Genomic DNA, 5,334 nt, shown 5'->3' on the forward strand with positions numbered 1-5,334 from the left:
AGATATGTTAATTAGAAGATTTATTAAGGCCAAAACATCTCATGGAGAAGAAAGTAATTGGTGCTTACACCTTTAAGCTTGCAATATATTGCACAGAAGAGAATATATAGCAAGGACTAAAATTCACCATGTCTTTTGATGGGGAAAGGTTTGCTTAATCAGGTTTCTTGATAAAGTTGAAATCCAAGATACTTGCCAAAAGGTAAACTGCTAATTCAGGCTGCTGCACGGCTGGCACTAAATCCAGAGTGCTTATTTTGGGGCTCTTACCCCAAGGGCATTAACACTGACTGACTCCAGAGGGATTAGGGACAATGCTGGGGTAGTGTAAGGAGCTTTCAGCTTTGCTGCTTGAGCTACCGCGGTAGCAGGGTCCTGCAGGTCCTCTCCTCAGTCTGGTTTTGGAGTGTAACTGGGGAACCTGATGTCCCTAACCTGTTTGACATCTAATCTTTCAGCTGGATTCTCACCTTTCATAACAGTAAGTCTTCTGTGCAGCTTGCTTCTGTATACTTACAGGTTTTATCACCAAAATGTTTCAGCCTTCATTTCTTTAGTTTTCTGAGGGCTGCACATGGTGCCTCACACCATAACCTCTTCCCCAGAGCTCCCTGCCTATCTCCCACCTTCTGCTTCGGGGCCAGGTAACCCTGCCTAGCCAGTCCAGGCTCTGCTCGTCCTGCTGGGATGTGATGGGTGAGAAGGGAACTGTTTTAAAGCACAACTAAGAGTGATTTATTAATGAAGGGGAAATGGTTTAAAGCTGGAGACTCAGTGTTCCTGGTGTAAGTTCTGTGTTTGTAACAGACTGACTTCCCCTTACACAAATACTTCTTTTAAAAAAAGGGGAGAAACAAAAGTGTGTTGTCTGTGCCCCAGTAACTTCACACAGGAACAGGGAGTGGCCCCCTTTTTTAATCTTTGTTTAAAGAGTTTATCTTTGTTTTAAACAACCTTGTAAATGAATCTCAGGAATGACCTGTACCAAAGTTGGGTTTAATAAAAACGAAACTGACTTGTTTAACAAATATCTGTTAAAACCATGGTTTGTACACCAGGTATAACCAGAACAATGTCCTCTGTCCAAATTCACAGCCCTCTGTGATCCCAGTTTCCCCTCATTAAACCTGTTGCCCTGTGATTAAAGTGTGATGTCCCCTATGCACCCCTGTGTCTTAGCAGCTGCTGTCCCCGGTCTTCCTCCCTTTTTCCCCAGCTGCTGCTTTACCCATTGCCCTGAGCCTGGGAGAGTAGGAGTGGCCAAAAGCCAGTCTTTGGCAGGAGGTTCCAAGGAAATCTCACCCTGTGTCCCTACCTCATGCTGGGTGGTGTGACCAAAGTGGCACAAAGGCTGGGACCAGGGAGTGTGAGTGTATGTGCCAGGAGCCCTCCAAGGCTTCCAGGGAGGACACTGTCTCTGTAATGCGCCAAGAGATAGTGAGGTTGGCGTAGAGGTACTGAGTGCCTGTCCCTAGGGTATGTGATAAGTGACAGTCTCTAAACCCTCTGGATGCCCTTAGCCTAAATTAGAACTGTCCTTAGCCTAAATTAGAACAGCTGTAAAAAGTATGTGGCCTGAAAAGGACTAAACTGGACACAAGAAGTTGTGGAGACTCTTGCCACTTGCAGGCAATAGGGATGAAACCCCATGACGAACATGTTCACCCCATGTTCTTCATCCTTGCCTGTCCCTGCTGCCACAGTGGGTAGGGATGAGGCACCACTTGTGTCAGGGGAAGTGAGACAAGCTAGGAAGCACCAAAGTCTGACACAGCTGTGTCTTGGGGGCCATGAATTCAGAGCTGGAACTCTGCTTAGGAGGGCTCTGTCTGTCTTCATGTCTGTGGTGCCCTGCACGGAATGTGGGAAAGCTGAAGCTGTGTGTGACCATCTGGCTGAAGTATGATACAGCCTTTGCTGCTGCTTTGATGACACTTTTTTACTTGCATGTGTTCTCTTTTGAGGCCAGCCACTTTTAATTTCCTTTGGCAAGACTTTCGTCCAGCTTGGAGCTTTTGTCAAGTTAGATTCCCAGCAGGATAGATGAATTGGGACTAGAAGCTTTTTGTTCTTTTTCCAAAGTGCTCAAATGATTTTATACAGTTCTGTTTGTCATGACCATAGTTAGATCACCTGGGGGATTCCAGTTGCACATCTTTCTGAGGAATGTGAGGGGGCTCTGAGACCAGCCAGAATTTAATGCATCTCTCCATCTCAGTGCACTTTTCTGCCTTCTTAAAGAATTGAACTGTAAGTACTGCTCAAATTGAATTTAGTACACTAAAGTCAATTAGCAGGAGAAAAAAACCCAATAACTGTATAGATGCAACTCCACAAGTGAGGTATAACTATTGCATTACTCTTCCCTTTGCAGTTTTCTTGTCTCTTGGTCAATTCTCTCACCACGGGAGTTTTCTGTATTTGTTCAACTCTGTAAGCAAACTCTTCTCCTAGGTCATCATACACTCTCCACAGTTAGTGACACCAAGTCAGGTTTATTGTCAGAAACACCCCAGCAAGTGCTGTCTTGAAATGGGGCAGCTCCCTCCTCACCTGTAATGGTTCCTGGGTGACTGCATGAGCTGTGATGTGATTCCTTTAGCTGGGGCTTGTGAATCGGGGACATTGTCATGGATGGGAGGATCTGCAATGCGTGCTATTTATGTAGGTGTTTTAAAACAGCCACAGATAACAGTTCTGTGCTTACCATAGGGGATTTCAGGTGTAATTGCAGCTTTGTTTATAAGGTGGTGGTCACTTCAGGCATCTGGAAATCTGGCCTGAATTGAGGCAACAAGAGGAGTCTGGGTATGAGAGGTATACCTCACCTGGGCTGAGATCCCCCAAAGGAAGGGACCTTACCAAGTCAGACCTCTTTGAAAATACTCTATAAGCATTCTCTGTAGTTTTCCTGGGAGTGAATATTCCCCAAAAGAATCCTCACAGAGCTAGCTATAACTACATCAGACCTGTGCCAGCACTCCCTGAATCTGGCACATTTTCACCACTAACTGGTGTGTAGCAAATGGGATCTGCAGTGGTGAGTTGAGCTGAAGTTGGAATAAACTCATGTTGTACACACAGCCCAAACAGGCAGGCACACAGGTGAGATGTCATCCTCTCTGAAACTTACAGGGCAAAATAATTGTTCCTGTCACTGCTGTGTGTGGGGAGTGTTCATCTTGTCACTCATTACTTGTCCAGGCAGGGAGGGGAAAGGCATTAAAGCTTCTGCCCCCGTTCTGTGAGAAAAAAAAAAAGGATTGGTGCTATTCTCACTATCCAGGAAGTTCCTTCTTGCACAGTGCTCCTGTGCAAGTGCAGCTCCTTCCTGTAACTGGCAACTCATCCTTTGGGGTAGGAAGCTCCATTCTGAGCAATGGCAGGAATGCAAAGTGACATTTTTAGCCTGTCAAAGCAAGACTTAAGTATTTGTTCCTTCATGTTAACTACAGTGCGTGAATAGGTGTGTGGGAGGGAGCTGTGCTGCCAGAGAGAAGCAGCAGTGTGTCCTGGGAGTGCAGGCAGGCTCCAGGTGAACTGTTCCCATCCCAATGTGGCATCTTGCATCCTGACTGGGTGGGAACACAGAGACCTGAAGGGCCTTCTAGCACTGCCTTTATATTTTAGAATTAACCCCTGTTAATGTATACATTTTGAATGTTGAATAGAGATCTGCAGAGGTTTTGAAAAGCAATTTGTTCATGGGTTTTAACATGTCGTCCAGCTATAGGCAAGAACTACTGTATATGTAGGCTGAAAGCTGTGGAGGGAAACACGAGGTTACAATTGTCATGGTGTAAAGTTACAGCACGTTCTGTAACTGTTCTGCTGTTTGTGGAACTTTGCTGCTGGTGTTTCCACGGGTAAATGCAGCTGGTGACAATGCCTGAGATAGGGCAAAGAGATGGGAGGGAAGCAGAGCCCATCACATAGCCCAGTATTCTGCAAGGATCAGTATGAGCATCACCTTTCAGCTGGGCCATTCCAGGACTAAAGAGAACAGGCAGACCAAGCTTGTTTTATTTAGTGGAAACTATAAAAGACAACTCACCTTCCAGAAGTTAGGCAGTCAACTCACAGCTTGTGAGAGAAAAGGAAGGTACTGCTCCAGAGGAGGGAAGAGCCCTACCATTAAATGAAAACCTTCTCTGTGGTAACATAAATAAATACCGTGTCTCAAGCATGCTGCTGCCTGGCCCCCGAGTATGTGGGGACCTCACAAACTTTCTTCTTGTACTGATGAGCTCTGCTGTTAAACAGCATGTGGGTGCTCCTCTCCTTGCTCCTGTCCCGTCTCTGTCTCAAAGCTATTTATCTCATGTTGTTACATGAGACACCTGCTCAGTATTTAGCCTGTCCCTATCCATATGAAACCCCCTCCTGTTCTGTGACAGGATGGCAGGTATGGTGCTGTTACCTATCCCATACTGGCCAGATTATACCCTCAAGATAGGGTAACAATCACCTAAAAATGCCTATTGTTTAAAACAAAACCTCCACTAATTTTAAAAGGATGTGTGAAGCTGATTTTTGAAAATGCAAGAGTAGTTTAATCTGACCAAAGTGAAACCACTTTGCTATGAAGATTAGCAATTTGTAAGAAATAATGTGGTTGTAGTGCTGGAGAGGAATTATTAAAGCATTTTATATTGTCTAGTCTGGTAAGACAAGAAATTTTAAAAGCCCTGACCAGCACATTCTGGTTGGTGAGAGCCCAAGGCAATGGTGATTGTAGACAAGATATATTTCCCAAATTTCATAGGAACTGTGATAGAGTCTGTAATGGTTTAACCAGGACAAAGCACAGATCCCAGATCCCTGGATTACAAGGTAAGGCCTTAAGGAAAACTGGAAGTTTGATTCAAGTTTCTCACTGTTGAATCAAAATCTTGGTTCCATCTGAGAGCTCTTGCAGAGACAGCAGTGGGGGCTGCCCATTCCTTGACAGCACCCCCTGTTCAGGCTCCCATGGGCTGAGCCAGATTAGCTCTAATGAGAGAACAATGGTATGAGCTGGATGAAAAGCTCAATCTGTCAAACTTCATCATGGCTATTTTAAAAATAAACTCTGAGGAATTTGGTTCTCCATGAAGTTTGTAGCTGTCTGCCAACTGGATCCCTGGGTTGAAGGACTGTGATTGAGTCCTCCCCAGCTTTCTCTCTTTACATAATCTTAAAACTGAGGAGAAGGACATAAAAAACAGACTAACAATACCAATTGTCTTTATCCTCTGAGAAGCACAGTGATACTTTTGCTCTGTTGTTCTGGCCCTTCTGTTTGCTGGGACCTGCTGGTTCTGCTGGTGCTGCATCCAAGGCAATAATTCTCCC

The sequence above is a fragment of the Cinclus cinclus genome, chromosome 14, assembly GCF_963662255.1.
Source record: "Cinclus cinclus chromosome 14, bCinCin1.1, whole genome shotgun sequence".
In the NCBI taxonomy this organism is placed as follows: domain Eukaryota; kingdom Metazoa; phylum Chordata; class Aves; order Passeriformes; family Cinclidae; genus Cinclus; species Cinclus cinclus.